The 16,827-nt window shown below is 46.7% G+C and overlaps 1 protein-coding gene across 2 annotated transcripts in view; it reads right to left on the bottom strand.

The window, feature by feature from the left end:
- The window catches only part of FAM110B (family with sequence similarity 110 member B), a 139,050-nt gene extending 127,992 nt beyond the window's left edge, over positions 1-11,058 (bottom strand). For both annotated transcript variants that reach the window (XM_043879225.1, XM_043879224.1), the window contains exon 1: positions 10,749-11,058. The gene's annotated coding sequence lies outside the window, so the exon portion shown is untranslated. The remainder of the gene's footprint in view (positions 1-10,748) is intronic.
- Between the last annotated feature and the right edge of the window lie 5,769 nt (positions 11,059-16,827).

The raw sequence follows: 16,827 nt of genomic DNA, 5'->3' as shown, positions 1-16,827 counted from the left end.
AGATCACAAAGCATTAAACATCTATGAGTACAGACAAAAGCTGTCTTGCTTACTACTAGGTTTGCTATTTTAGGTTTGAGGAATTTACCCTCTTAACAGTAGAGGGAAGTTTCTTATGGGAGGTTTGCAACTTTTCAAAATGCAAGAAAAAAAAAATAGCTTTTCATACAATATTCCCTCGGCACTACTTTTTGTTCAAAGAAGGGATGGAGGGGCCAAAAAGTAACAGTGAAAAGAAAAAGGAACAAAGCTTTACTTTTTTCTCTTGTAAAGACGAATCTGGGCTTTGTGGATGCTGCATCCCCCATGCCAAGTGAGTAACACTGTGATGCATGTGACCCCAGTCACATGGACACTTTCCACGAAGACAGCAGGGCATTTCAGATGATGGACACGGCTAGAAGAGGTCACGTCAGTTCTTCCACGACAGGCAGGAACTTGGAGGCAGAACTAGGGAAAGGAAGTTCTAAGAGATGGCTGAGATGAAGATGAAGCTCTACAGGAGGTGGCCCAGAGGCTCAGAGCCACCAGAACTTCAAGCAAGACAAGTGAAGTCCACCCCACCAGGGAGCATCACGGTCCCTGGTAAACAGCAGGCGCTCAAGCATACATGAGTATGGGGGCCACACCACTGGATTCCAAGGGCTACAAAGAAATGGAAGTGGTGTCAGTCACTATTGACACCACTAGTTACTGTATCAGTCGCATCTGACTCTTTGTAACCCCATGAACCGTTGCCAGCCAGGCTCCTCTGTCCATGGGATTTTCCAGGCAAGAATACACCCAAGCCAGGTGACACTTGGAGCTCACCATCACCCCGATACTGCAGAGAGGACCCCAGTCCCCTCTGACATCCTCTCTGGGTTTCCCCCTCCATCTTACTCTGAAATATCTCCCCTGCTCCTGGCGTGCCTTCCCCCACAGCTGAGGCCTTAGTCCTCTCTTCCTCTCCAGCTGATATCCCTGCCTGGGTCTTCTTCCTTTTCTTGCCTCCACTATGCTTCCTTCTCCAGTGGGTCTTCCCAACCCTGGGATCGAACCCACATCTCTTCTGTCTCCTGCACTGGCAGGCGGGTTCTTGACCCCAGCGCCACCTGGGAGGCAGTTACTACATCAGTTGGTCCAAATCTGAGCATGGGTTTTGGAAAACAGCTCAGTAAGGCCCTGGCATCCATGTCCTAATGCTGAAACATGGAAAGAGAAAAGATTTTAGCTCTATTTACCTTTGGCCTCAGCCAGTTTCATCTAAGGGGATTAGGATTCTAGACAAAACTCTTGTCTGGAGTTTAATAAAGACCCAAAAGTCAACCTACTGGAACCTGCTAAGGCCACACCACCCGATTCCAAGGGCTACCCACCACAGTCAAGGCTCCCAGGCTTGGCACCAAAGGGCTGCCTGTGGTTGTTTCTAGTCTCACACCAACTCATGGTCCAGACAGGAGCAGATAAGGAACCTCAGGCCCAGACCATTCTAAATGAGTCGATCTAAATGTGAGCTCTGGGAGAAAGGAGTACGTTTTGGTTATATGTGACTGATCAGTTACTGCCCTCCCCAGTGCAGGTGGCCTCGTCTCATCGGTGGAGGACCTGAATCCCACAAGGCGGGTGAGGGGATGAGATCTCTCTGTGCCTGGCTGAGCTGAGACCCAGTCTCCCCCCACCCTCCCACTGGGGCTGACCCCTTGTCTTTGCTGCATTTTCTGCTGCAAACGAAATATTCTGGGACTTCTCAGCCTGCAAAACCGCTAAGAGCCAATTTGTTACAATAAACTTCGTTGAGATCAAGATTGAGATCCTATTGGTTCTGCTTCTGTGGAGAACCCAGACCAACACAAGGTACACGTGAATAGTCAATACTATCTGGTAAAATGAAAAATCCAAAGTAATGTGAAGGTCCTTAAGACCTAATGTACAGCACCGGGAACTCCACTCAATGTCATGTGGCAGCCTGGATGGGAGGGGAGTTTGGGGGAGAATGGATACATGTGTATGCGTGGCTGAGTCCCTTTGCTGCTCACCTGAAACCATCACAACATTTTTTGGTAATCAGCTATATTCCAGTGCAAAATAAAAGGTTTTAAAAAATTTTTTAATAAAATCAGAAGGGTAAATTTCAGTGATAACCATAAAAGTTTGGGGGCAGCTATATTCCAGTGCAAAATAAAAAGTTTTAAAAAATTTTTAAATAAAATCAGAAGGGTAAATTTCAGTGATAACCATAAAAGTTTGGGGGCAGGAGAGTTGTTCATTTAACAGAGAGCACCCCTTTCTCCTGTCCTCAGGTATAGGATATTGCTCCATTTTAAGCCACTGAGGGAGAAGGGCTTTATATTTTAAATTGCAAGCTAATAGACACTCTTTTCCTCATCTAAATAAGTACATAAATAAAATGAAGATCCTTAAGTATTCCTGAGACAGAATGTATAACAACATGTGATAACGTCTTGGTTTGCTTAATTAAAAGGCCTTAGGGTGCGGTCTCTTGATCATGAACTCAACTCACTTCAACACCTTTTGGGTAAGAGCCAGAGAGACTACAGAGCTTTTCAACAGCTGAATGCTTCATGTTGAGATTCTACTGGAAAAGGCACATGGAAATAGCAATGGGGGATTAACAACCGAAGAGGTTCGGACGTGTGCCTGCGGATTCTGAAAGGAAAAACTCCTGTGGGAGAAATCCAATAAGCACACCTGCCTGGCCAGGAGAGCTGGAACCCTTCACTCTGCGGTGAGGGCAGGGTGGCTCCTACCTGGGGAAACGTGGCCGCTGCAAAGCTCACGCTGAGCACGGGGATTACAGCTGGAGAAGTGTGACCCCACTCAGACTACCTGCCATGCATAGGACTCCGGGGGCTTCCCAGGTGGCCCAGTGGTAAAGAATCTGTCTGCCAATGCAGGAGACAAAGGAGAAACGGGTTCGATCTCTGGGTCAGGAAGATCCCCTGGAGGAGGAAATGGCAACCCACTCCAGTATTCTTGCCTGGGAAATCCCTGCAACAGAGGATCCTGGTGGGCTACAGTCCATGGGGTCACAAAGAGTCAGACATGACTAAGTTCGCACACACCCACGCATGGGACTTCCATCATTTGTATGGAAAATTCACTTAAAATCAAATTCCAAGGACTTCCCTGATGGTCCAGGGATAAGACCCTGCCTTGCAAGGCAAGGGGTACCAGTTTGATCCCTAGACTGGGAAGGTCCCACATGCCATGGAGCAGCGAAGCTCGTGTGTGTTCTAGAGCCTGAGAACTGCAGCTACTGCCGGCTCTAGGCTCTGCAACAAGAGGAACCACCACAGCGAGCAGTCAGCACGCCACAACTAGAGAAAGCAGCCACACAGCAACAAAGACCCACCACAGCCAAAAAAAAGAATTCCAAACAACGCAGGGAGACTGCATACATCCTCCAGCATGACCTAACAGAATATTTCAACTTCCCACAAGAAATAGATTTTATATGGCTCTGTAATACTCTCCCCCTACAAAAGTTGTAAATATAAATTCACTAACAAGGATTAGAAAAATAATCTCCGTTAAATTAAAGAACTAAGTTATTAGACAGCTGGTCTATCCCCTGAAAGATGGTGGCCACTTTGACCAAAAACTGTAAGAAGGCTGGTTAGACACCAAGTCTTGTTGTAGGTTAAAACAGAGCCTACAGGAGTTGGGAAGAGCACCCAGGACTAGTCGAATTCCAGACCACCACAATGATTTCTCTTCTTCCTTCAAGGTCACTGAACAAGAACAAAACTCACAGAGAAGAAAAAATGTCTGATTCTTAAAATCACAACGTTCCAATCAGTGATCATTTGAATGAGCACTGGCCAGGGATAGACTGAAAGGATTTTAAAAATCCCCATCTCATAGTCAAGTGTACAGAGAACCTCCCAACTCATCTTGTTCTAACTATGTAGTCAAAACAGAAGCGCTGTCAGGGGTCACTGGTATCTCCCAACACTACTGAGTTCCCAGTTTCCAACTGTCCATTTCTGATGGAAACAGTGGCCCCCTGAGAGCCAGGGATCAGAAGATGATGCATAGTTTTCATGTGGGTGAATAAACAGGCTCACCCATCTAGGATGGTTGGAGGGTTTGCACGAGAATTTGAAAATACATCCTTGCCATTTTATTTGCTAAACTTCACCCAAAGACTACAGTCAACAAGCAAACACTGGGAAAGATGAAAGCCTAGAGAACAACATACCAATATTCTTATTTCCAAAATGATTTCCTTTTCAAAAAAATACAAAAACACAGCATCAAAATCAGTGAAGCAACAAAAGCCATTACAATGGATACAGCATCACCAGTAACAAAATATGACTTAGAAATGGGAGGAATAACCCATGATCCAGAGGGCTGACCAGGCAGGTTCACCGGGCTGCCAGCTCCACCCCAACTCCAATGCCAGCTTCTCAGGGGGCAGAGCAGAGTGACATGTGATAGCCCGGTCCCTTGTATGGCAGGCACACTTCCCGAGCACATTTCCTTGTGTGCTTTATAGAAGGAGATGGGTGCCTTTAAGCTGGTATATCAGGTATTAGGTAATCAGCCTCTGGTGACATTTGCTGGAAGATGAAGCAGGTGACACCCTCTGAAACGCAAAACCACAAGCAGTCCCACAGTCCCAGGAAACCCGTATTTCCAGATAGAAATTTTCCCTCTTCCCCAATTGCCATCCCCAAAGTCCGCTCTGAAGGCTGGCTTGGAGCCTGCTTGGTGGATCCCAGAATTCTACCGCTGGGCTGGAAGGCCCATCATCACAGCCGAAAAAACGGAGAAGAGCCTTGCTGTCCTCTGGGTCCCATGGGAAGGACCCGCTCTCAGCAGTATCACCGCACAGCCAGTAGGTAAATAAGCCACGTCCCAGGCCCTGTGGACACAGCAGTCCTTGCAACAGTGACCTGCTCAACCTGGAGAAACACACTTATAACAACAACAACACATACACAATTTCCCTTAGGAATGAGGTGAAGAAAATAGCACAAGAGCGGGGGCCAGAGAGTGGCTGGAGAAGCAGGGACCTTAGCTTCAGCAGTCGGGGTGAGTCTCTCAAAGAGACTTTCACGCTGTGATTGTGTAATGAGAACACACGAGACGGATGGAGGGGCAGATGACATCCAAGAGACGGTAACCCCTGACACCAACCAAGCTCCACAGAGAGCTGGCTGCTCTGCCAGCACCATCCTCCTTAAACCCCACAGCGATCCCTTGAAGTGAGTCCTGCAGTTTCCCATCTGATAGATCAGGAAACTGAGGTTCCCGAAGCCTGGGTAACCTGCTCAGCCCATCCAGCCAATCTTTAAACCCACACCAGCTCCAAGAGCAAGGCGCCCTCTCCCAGACTCTCAGGCATCCGCTTACTGGTCTGCTGGCTGACAACTACTTGGCCTGATTACCCAAGCCCTCACCCCGCCCCGCTCCCAGTGACAGAGAAACAAAGCTCGGCGCTCCCAGGGGATGTGCCGCCCACTCTGAATGACACACAGTGTCTGAGTGTCCCCTTGGGCCTGGCAGATCCAGACTGTCCCAGTTCCCTTGATTCTCTGACACCCACCGTCTGCAGTCCACCTGCGGGAACAGAATCTGCAGATGCCTTCTCGTGTGGTTGCGAAGCAGCAGAAAGACACTTACAGGGGATGCAGTTTTCTACACTAGCTTCCAACCCAGAGGTTGGAGATCCCACTACACAGCCCCTCCCCCCAGAGCCTTCCAAATAACAGAATTCAACTCATATTACGCAGGCGCAAATAAAACTGAAATACAAACCAGCAAGCCCTCTCAGCCTGGTCTCCAGAAAAGACCAGATTTTGCCAAATCTAAGGCAACTCTGTTTTCCAGTGTTGACATCTGAAATGAGGATCCACGTCACAGCAGGTCCTTAACAGGCGAAGCTTAATGGGAAGTTTGCTTTCTTTCTCAGTGGTGTACACAGCAATGACGCATCTTAAGAGCAATACTCTGTCAAAGTGTTAATCGCTCAGTCGTGTCTGACTCATTGCGACCTGGTGGACTGTAGCCCACCAGGCTCCTCTGTCCACGGGATTCTCCAGGCAAGAATACTGGAGTAGACAGCCATTCCCTTCTCCAGGGGATCTTCCCAACCCAGGATCGAACACAGGTCTTCCAGGCAGATTACCATCTGAGCTACCAGGGAAGAGTGTGTTGGGTGAGCAGTAGTTCAGCGTATCGCCTCTGCTTTCCTTCCCGCCCAGCTGGTACTGGTCACCACGAGGTGGGCACAATGAGCTGCCAATCTGCAAACGAGAGCCTGCCCCCACACCCCGAGTCACACCCTCCAGCAGGACCCACTGCATACAGAATAAACAGAAACTCCCCCCTCCCTCACCCTGGGGCCTCAAGGTAGGCCCTGCTGACCTGGCTCTTCTGCTGCTGTCCCCTGTTCCTAACGAAGGCCACAGGGCCTTTGCACAGGCTGTCTGTCCTCTCGGCCCAGAGACCTTCCAGAGGTTGCCTCTTTTTCCTCACATAATGTCTTCACTCAATCAGCCTCCATGAGGTCCTCAGATGAGAATGCCTCCCTCAGTCTTGATTGCAATTATTACTGCTTCAAATGAGCTTTTCACTTACTTGTTTACTTCATCTATTTTGTCCCACTTTATACCTGACTCCCTCAATGAGGCAAGGACCTTATCTTTCCTGGGTACCACTTATCTCCAGGACCTGGCACACAAAGAACTCTCTATAAATATCTCTTTAATACAGCAATCATAATAGAAGAAATTACTAAACTACATTAATTCACATAATTACTTTATTTTCATTACCTTCCAGTCAACGGGATAAAAAAATTGCTGCCAAGAATAGCTATTTTGAAAGATATCAGTGGTTCTTCCTGCAAAAGACAAAAAAGATGAAAGTAACTTCTAACAGAGTACTGAGGGGGAAAAAATGCTTTGCATTACAACCTAACTACTCCAAAATTTCCCATATGCTTCTGAATTGTAATTTTAAAAGCTTTACCTGGAAATGGACAATTTCAAAATCCACTGATCTTGCTCTGATGTATAAAACACAGCACAGAATTCTTAAAATTTTTCTAGAAATCTGTCTGCCAAATGACATATTGTTTCCTTGGGCAGAGTTTTCACCTTTGAACTTTTCCCCAAAGTGTTTATAATGTTCAAATTCCATCTTTAGTGTCAGTTCCACTTTAGAATTGTTTAATCATACTGGGAAAAGGAAACAATTTGCTTCACCTACTAATGTTTCCTTAAAAAAAAATTAAAAACAAGTCTCATGCCTTTAAATGCTGTGTTCTTATGTGATTATCCTTAGGGGACTCAAACTGCAAAAAGTTAGAAATGTGAAAATCACTTGCAGGCCCTTCTCACAAGCAGGAGGGACTCAAACATGTCAGAATAGGAGAGAATACATATGATTTAACTTCAAGAATTGTGTATCACATAAAGACAGTCCAGAAACAAACCTGGGTTTAAAAACAATGAAAGTGTATTCTGCAATACATTTCCTCACTGGTATCTAATGACTTGAACTAATTGGACCATGACATCTATGAGCAACAAAAACCTAAATTTCTTACTACTTAGTGTTCACCAAAATCGTCCATACAAATCACCCCATAACTTATCCCAACAAAATTTAGAATCAATACTACATTTATATGTACGCATGTGTGCGTAGTTGTCTCGGACTCTTTCAGACCCCATGGACTGTAGCCTGCCAGGTTCTTCTGTCCATGAGATTTCCCAGGCAAGAATACTGAACTGGGTTGCCATTTCCTTCTCTAGTTGATCTTCCCGACCCAGGGATCGAACCTACTTGCATTGGCAGGTGGATTCTTTACCACCGAGCCACCAAGCCACAGGCACACCTGGGTTAAAACTGCAGCTTTGCTTCTCTGGAGCTCCATGACTCAGCCAGGTCACTTAGCCTCACCTGAAGCAAGGAGATAACAGCAAGGACTCTGTGCTGCAAGAGTTTAGAGAATGCAGCATCATTTGCATGGGACTCGACCAGAGAGATAATCCTCATTACAATCCAGAACCCCCTTGTTCCTGCACTACCTCCTCTGTTCGGTGCTATACTAAGTGGAGTGAATATTTTTTTCCTGGATGAGTCATGGCTTTGCAGAGCTCCAGAGGCTTCAGCCTGAATTTCAATTCTTGCAGCATTGTATGGAGTGGCACAATGACGGTAAAAATCAGAATACACGAGAATCCACCCTAGTAAGTGGCTGTCTTAAAGTCAAGAAGTGAGTAGGTTTCTTATTTGTTTTTCTCCCCTAGGAGTTGAGTGTTGAGGAGAAAAAGAAAAAAGCGCAGGTTTGCTGAGAGATCCTCTAGGCTCAGAATGATCAATCTTGCTCTGTTATGGGAAAAGAGTCGTCTAGGGGACAGTCAACTAAATCAAATTTTGACTGACAATGTTTGTCTTAACACCTGGAATACCATGGTTTTCAGAGAGAAAAATTTGGCCAACAGTGGTAAAAAGCTGAAAATGCAAAGAACAAACTTTTCTTACAAGTCCATTTCTAAGGAGATTGTTAGAAGGTATTAATGCAGAAAGAGTGTATTTTGGGGAGAGGGCGAGAAACAAAACTGAGAAAGGAATCCTTCCTCCAATTCGACTGGATCACACGTATCAGTCCACCAGCACCAGTCACAGCACCATCTCCTGCCACAGGGTCCCCACAGCAGCCCAGCTCTGCAGGCCCCACGAGTTAACATCAAGCCTTGGCTTAGCTAAGAAAACTGTTTAGGAACGAAAAAGATGCCACTTCAAAGGTAAAAGTGACGAGCAGGGGGGAACCTCAAAATGAGGGTTAACTCCTAACAATCTTTTCAAATATCTAGGTAACAAACATCATCTTTCGGTTACGAACGCATGCTCATTAAGCCATTTTACTTTTTCTTTGCTAGTTACACTATACACTCTGCAGATTTTAAAGCACGGGTAAGAATTATGTGTTCTGGCTGATGTAGGTGTAAAGGGTACATATATCTATCTTTTATTGCCTTTTGACACAGTGCGAGTCACAACTGCTGTGCTAGCAGCCACAGCACAGGAATTGAAAGCGAGGAATTGAAAGTATGATCCCAAACCTACAGAACCAGGGGGTTCAGGATGGGGCTCAGAGCCCAGGTTTCTCCAAATGTCTGGGCTTCTCCCTAGACAAGAAGGCCCCTAAGGTCTTCTTGAAATGTCTTGTGAAATGTACCTGCATACGAGCAGGTGCAGAACTGTGTTCTCATTCTGAGATCTGCTATATCTCATGTATAAGAACATACACAACAGCCTGTCTGTCTTAAGCAAAACAATGACCCAACCTCAATCCTGATCTAAAACTAAACCACAGACTTAAAACAGACAATAAATTAAAAGATTGGGGATTAAAAAAACCAAAACAACCATTTTCCATAGAAAAAAAAACATATGGACTGATAAGAAAAATTATAAATAAAACCAGCTGACACTTCCCTAGCACCATGTCCCAGAGGGCATGATGCTAAGCTCTTTACAGATTATCAGGCTGTCAAAATACCATCTATAGTAATAGCACAGATTAAATACCACAGGGCAAGTCGATGGAGTGTTAACTCGAGGAAGACGCCTGGCTTACCATTAACTCACCCTTATGTCAGAATAACTGTACTTAATAAATAGCTCATTGGAATGACTAGGAGTGGTGACGTCGCAAAATAAGTACAAGTTAATTCGGGTATTTTCCATGGAACGACTCTAAGTGTAAATTGGGAGGAAAAAGGCTAAATAAATAACTTGAGCTCCAACAGGGGAAATGAAGAAAATGGAAGTCGTTTACAGTCATTTACTATTTATACTGCAAAAAATGCTTACTCTACTATCCGCCTCCTCAAAATCAGACCAGCGCGCAGCCCTGACCATATCAGCTACGCAGTGTTGTCACAGATGTGTGCCAGGTTGTGAACAGGACGTGGCCGGCAGGAAAAACGCAAAGTTAGCTCCTGTCTCGGGCGGGAAAGAAAGCCTGCTTAATTTTTTGTGGCTCAATAAAGCTGAACACCAACTCTTAAGGGTTAAAAAACCGGGCATCAGGTGCTCGCTTTCCGCTCTGCAGAGGGATTTGAGCTCACGGCGAAGTTCCCTCGCTTCCCTCCCCGGCCTGCACCCCGCAAGGAGGGAGAGCTGTCACCGCCCGGGTCCCCACCACCAGCAGCAAAGCCCCCGGACTGGGCAGCCCGCTCGGCGGCCGGGCTCCCAGCTCCGCGGGGTGATGGGGCGCCAGCGCGCCAGGGGTCACTTAATTCCATTTCAGATCTGAACGCTTTCAAAGAAAGTCCAGACAATTGAGACCACGGATGGGGCCCGAGAGGGTCCCCCAAAACAAACTTTCGGGGCCTCGGAATCTGCATATCTTGCAGGAATTCCCAGCCCGCGAGGAAAAGAGACTGATACTCGCAAAGTACTCAGGACCAGAGATGAGAGGCCGCGCGAGGGGCCCCTGGCCGAGGGCGTCCCAGGCGGAGTCCCTACCCGCGCGCCCAGCTCGCCGGGCCCCCGCTCCGGCCTCCCGCCAACCCCCGGCGCGCGGCGAGCTCGCGGCCCGGAACGCCGGCCAGGGTCGGTCCGGGCCACGCGGCCCGCGCGCCCCGTTGAGCCGAGACCCAGGCCGGGCGGGAGCTGCAGAGGCGGACCCGGCTGTTCGGCGGCCGCGCGCAGCTTCGGCGTTGTGCGCGATCGGGGCGCGGCGCTGCCCCCCAACTCGGCCCCCGGCCCAGACTTACCTCGGCCGCGCTCCCCTGTGCGGCTCGAGCCGGGCACCGGGCTCCGGGGACGGCGGGGAGAAGGAGTCGAGGCCCGCGAGGGACGGGGGCCGGGCCGCCCGGGCCGCCGGAGGGCAGAGCGAGGGACCGGGAAGGCCGCGGGGTCCCGGACGCGAGGCAGCTGGGGGCCGAGCTGGCGGCGGCCGCGGCGGCTCGGTCTGAGTCGAGTGGGAGGGCTCCGGCTGCCAGCGCCGGGGAGCGAGGGAGGGAACTTGGAGCGAGTTGCCGCTGCCGGTAGCGCGTGTCCCCGCCGGTGTGCACGCCCCCGAGCGCCCCGCCCCCGGCCCCACCCCTCCCGCAACCCCCCTTCTAGCCCCTCCCCCAGATCATCCCCACCCCTCACTCCCATCACCCCGCCGCCTCGCCTCCAAAGCGCTCCGGCATTGGCCCCCCATTCCCTCTGGGTTGGAGAAGCGCTGGATCTTAACTGCCAGGAAACCCCAAACCTGGAGCCTGTTCTGTGAGTGTGAGAACTCGCCAGTCCACCTACCTAGATGTCGGTGCCTGACAACATTTTCTATTGACTTTCATCTGCTCAGATACACCCTCTCAGTATTTGTAAACTAAGTGTCTGAAGGCTTTTTTTTTTTTTTTGGTTGATTGGTTGGTTTTGTTTTGCTTTTTAATTTTTTTAATTTAATTTTTATTTGAGTATAGTTGCATCTCCTGTGTCTCCTGCATTGGCAGGCGGATTCTTTCCCCCTGAACCACCTGGGAAGACCTCAATACATAGTTTCTTCTTAATTTTGCATCAGTTTCTGCTCTACAGCAAAGTGAATCAGCTATCAGTTCAGTTCAGTTGCTCAGTCGTGTCCTACTCTTTGCGACCCCATGAATCGCAGCACGCCAGGCCTCCCTGTCCATCACCAACTCCCGGAGTTTACTAAAACTCATGTCCATCCAGTCCGTGATGCCATCCAGCCATCTCATCCTCTGTCGTCCCCTTCTCCTCCTGCCCCCAATCCCTCCCAGCATCAGGATCTTTTCCAATGAGTCAGCTCTTTGCATCAGGTGGCCAAAATATTGGAGTTTCAGCTTCAGCATCAGTCCTTCCAAAGAACACCTAGGACTGATCTCCTTTAGGATGGACTGGTTGGATCTCCTTGCAATCCAAGGGACTCTCAAGAGTCTTCTCCAATAGGTATACATAAATCTCCGCTTTTGTGATTTCCTTCCCATATAGGTCACCACAAAGTGCTGAGTAGAGTTCCCTGTGCTGTACTCATTAGGTTCTCATTAGTTATCTGTTTTATACACACTATCAGTAATATGTATATGTCATTCCCTGTCTCCCAATTCATGCCACCCACCCTGTTCCCCCTTGGTATCCATACTTTTGTTCTCTACATCTGCGTCTCTGTCTCTGCTTTGTAAATAAGATCATCCATACCATTTACTTAGGTTCCACATACATGCTGAAGGTATTTTTGAGACTCCAAAGAAGATTTGAAGAAGACATTAGAGAATATAGGAGAAAAATCTTTGGGTACCATGTACCACCCCTAGAGTATGGACCAGCTGATGTTTAGAAATTAAGTAATTCTTTTCGGGTGCATCCTTATTTATCTCATAATGCATGGTTTGGTAATGCTTTTTCTTTTGATTTGCTTAATAACTTGGTTGGGGTTTTGAGGGTTTTATTGTTTTAGGAATATTAAACCCATTCTAGTTTAACGTTTACTATTGGGAATGCTAAAAGAGAAAATCTGTATTTATCAAAATGGTTGATTTTGAATGAGATATGAGTTCACAGCATAATTACGTCTCTAAGATATGTAACAAAATTTTATTTTATATCTTTAGCACATTTGAAATGCAGTTGCATTCATCCTGTTTTCTCAGAAGGATCATCTATATTTGAATTATGTGACTCTTGTTTCATGTAAGTTCAGAAATTATCAAATAAAGAAAACTCAGGCTCCCATAATAAGCCTTTGGCTTTTTACAAGAGAACCATTTTAAGAAAGTGACATGATACTGGGTTTTCAATGGAACTTTCCTCTGGCATACTAATGCATTCCATGTGATCACAGATTATGTTGTGGTCTCCATTAACTCCTGAAGTCGTGTAACAGTAGAATGAAGTTATTTTTCATCCTTCCCGTAGCAAATGGAACCAACCTTTCTCAAAGTAGTCTATTAAAAAAAAAAAGATTAATCTCTTTACCCCAACCTCTTCCTTTTGGGAATTGCTTCCTGCCTTTGTGTATGACACACCTCCACCGACATTTTAGGAGCACATGACCCAGGTCTGTCAATCAGACTGCATCTCATCCCTGGCACAAAGTGGAGGGGGGCTGGCACATGTTCTAATGAGGGGGGGTGGGCCTTTTTCTGAACTGATGTAGCAGCTTCAGAGACCATGCCATGGAAACCTGCAGCGGCTGGAGGAAACCTATTAGGGAAGAAAACCACCTGAGCCAGGAAAACAGAGTCCTGACAAAATTAACAAGCCCCTCCAGGCAGCCTGGTGGCTCAGAGGGTAAAGAACCCGTCTGCGTTGCAGGAGATAGGCATTCGATCTCTGGGCTGGCAAGATCCCCTGGAGAAGGAAATGGCAACCCTCTCCAGTATTCTTGCCTGGAGAATGCCATGGACAGAGGAGCCTGCAGGCTACAGTACATGGGGCTGTAAAGAGTCAGACACAACTGAGTGACTAACACACTAATAGTATCTTCACTTAATCATCTACTAACACTTTCGCTTTTCACGGGCAGCCATCTCTGAAACCAGTTAGAACTGCTGCACGTCTGAGGAAATGCATCAATAAATTGTATTTTTAGCTTATTCTATTTTGAGCTACGTTGCTTTCCAAAATACTCACTTACAAAGCCATAAACAATTCCCATAAGACCTAGGCTCTGAAAATCAGGAATGTAGCCAAACAGTGCAGCTCCCTTGTCACCTAAATGGCCTGCATAATAAAGTAGATGACAAGACAGTCACTTATCAGGAAGGCTTGCCTTGAGACAGGACTAAGGGTGTCATTTAGGGCATTACTGTTGCCCAGGGTAGAATCCATATTTTCACTTTGTCCTTCCCAAAAGCAAAAATCAATAAAAGATGTGGTTAGAAAACGAGAGAAGATAACGACACCTCAAAACTAGAATATCCCAGTAAATGCTTTTGTCTTAATTATTCCAATAACAGGTGCCTTCATAGTCCCCAGTATTTGCTGATATAAAACATTTCTCTTCTGGACTCACAATTGTAGGGTCTGCTACAGACTCTGGGGGACTGCTGACTTTGGTTCATCATGCTGGAATTTTACTGATCAGAAGTGGGCTGTTGGCCTGTGCTTGGAATTCTTTTGTCCCAGAGAGATTCTTGTCTCTAAAAGTAGATAACAATATTCGACTAGTACCCTACGAGCATTCACACACTAGTCAGAGGGTTGCTTAGCCATTACTCACAGGTCCCATGAATGATAGGAGTGTTGGTGGTGAGGGAGTGGGCTGCATGCACTCAAAGGCATTGCTTTGAACCTCTGATTCCAAGGATATTTTCTTATGGGAATTCTGATCCTTATTCAGAGTTTTCAGCAGTCTTTCTTCACATGGGTACGTACCCAATTGTGTGGAGAACTAGTGACATTTCATGTATGAAAGCCTGTAAGCAAAATAGTAATACATCATAAACAGATCTGAGCCCCAGAAAAGAACAGTACAAGGAGGTGAACCATCTCCAGAATTGTGAAAGGGTAGCTTAGGAAGAAAAGAAAGAGTAGTTCTGAAATCCTCGCCCAGCTCTGAATGACATTTATTCAAATGATTGGCTGATTCCCCAGTGAAAATGTCAATCAAATATCCAAAGATTTCCCATGTCCATACATCAGATCTATGTGATGTCAGTGCCATTTCCTTGCCCAAGAGCACTGTAACATCTCTCAGTTCACCAGGGATCCAACAACCCCAACTGTCCGGAACCCATTCCAGGAACAGAGCATACATCACTGCTTTTCAGACCCTAAAAAGAATCTGTTGAGTGCCCCTAAGACACCACCTCTCTGGTCTGGGGGGAAGAGGGATAGACTTATGTATTAAAAAAAAAAAATCCCCCAGGAGATTGTGATGTTGAGCCAGGGTGAAGGTAAATAAATTCTGTGAATACCTGCTCTTAATTCCACAGGAAAAGACTCTTTGGATTTAGGATTGTATGTAAAATTATAGTTATTGATTGAACAAGCTTGATTTGTCTTTTCCTCTGAACAGCTGAGGTTATAGAAGAAGCGCTGAGGGATGCTCCTTAGGAGGAGGAGGATTTGCTAGAAGCAATCAGGCTGAAAAAGCAGAGCTCACGGCAAGGCGGAGATAAGAGACTCTCTAAGTAGAAAAGCACCACCAGTTGCTTTGGGAAGAGGTGACTCCACCACAGGTAACAGCCAGGGGTTATCTTTATTGCACATTTCACAGTTTATTACATGTTCATGCTAATAATCGATGAATCAAAACAGTTGAGTTATGTCCAATGAGTACTGACTCACATCATTTAATACTAGTAATAGCTCTCATTTATTGTGTACCAGGTCTGTGCTTCCCAGGTGGCTCTAGTGGTTAAGAACCCACCTGCCAAAGCAGGAGACTTAAGAGATGCGGGTTCAATCCCTGGGCCAGGAAGGTCCCCTGGAGGATGGCGGGGCAACCCACTCCAGTGTTTTGGTCTGGAGAATCCCATGGACAGAGGAGCCTGGAGGGCTACAGTCCATGGGGTTGCAAAGAGTTGGACACAACTGAAATGAGTCAGCATGCATGCACAGATCTGTGTAAGGCAGTATACATGCCTCATTTCCAGTCATCACAATGGCCCTAAACATAAATATTTTGATCCCCATTTTATTAAGAAGAAACTCAGGCCCAGGGAAGGTGAGTGAGGTATCCAAGGTCGTGGAGTTAGTAATTAGGGGATTTAAAGTCTGGTTTACAGGGTGCCAAAACCTACGTATTGTTTACTCTAAATCAACCTTGCCTATGAATCATATGAATCACAGTCCCTAACCACGTGAGCTATTTAAATTTAAAAATTAGATTGAATGAAGGCTTCAGTTCCAGTGCCACTAGCCGCTTTTCGAGTGCCATTAGCCACATGGTGGAGACACAGAGGAAAAACATTTCTCTCATCATCCCAGAAAGTCTTGTTAGTATTGACATAATGAAGGCAGTGTCTGTGATTAGATTTTTCAAGTAAGCTAGTCCAACTTTATGTTAACTATTTGGATGGGATGTTTTCAAAATGATGTCATATGTTCATGTGCCTGTGTCTTGTTTTGTTTGGGCTGCTACAACACAAATGCCATAGACTGGGTTGCTTATAAACCACAGAAATTTGTTTTCTCACAGTGTTGAAGGCCAGGAAGTCCAAGATAAAGGCAGCCCCTGATGTGGTGTCCGAGAGCCCAGCTTCTTGTGTCTTCAGATGACAGAGGGAAAGGGACAGCGAGCTCTTTGGGGGTCTGCTTTATGAAGGCACTAACCCCATTCCTGAGAGCCCCACTCTCATGACCTAATCACCTCCAAGGCCTCACCTACTAATATCATCACTTTGAGGGCGGGGAGCATGATTTCACTGTATGAGTTTGAGGGATACACAGACATTGTAGCCTGCCTTAATTAGCAGAGCACATGGAACTAAATGTCTGTTTGAGGAATTCTGGGCAGGGCGCCCACCTCAGTGGACCCAAATGGCCTGCCCCAAGCCCATACTTCTATCTCCATGGGCCCTTCTGCTCCTACCCTCACGCCTCGTTTTCACCTTTGGCTACATTCTAGTGCCTGTGATGTTCTGCCCTCAGCCTGCTTGTGCTTATGCACTCTTCCTGTGGGTTTTTTTTCCCCAGTTCTCTATCTTCAGCTACCATCAATTTGCCTGTAACTGCAGAATTTTCATCTCTAACTCCCACCCCATTTTCTGATCCTCAGGGAAGTTCTCTTTCTAGCCTTTTACTGAACTGGTGCTACTCACACTGCTCTGTCTCTAGACCATCAGCATCTGTGAACTGTTGCTACTGCTCTAAGCCAAGATGAGTTTAGAAGACAGAAGTCTG

The sequence above is a fragment of the Cervus elaphus genome, chromosome 21 (assembly GCF_910594005.1).
Source record: "Cervus elaphus chromosome 21, mCerEla1.1, whole genome shotgun sequence".
NCBI lineage: Eukaryota > Metazoa > Chordata > Mammalia > Artiodactyla > Cervidae > Cervus > Cervus elaphus.
The sequence above is the reverse complement of the archived record's forward strand: the minus strand, read 5'-3'. Positions and strand labels throughout refer to the sequence as shown.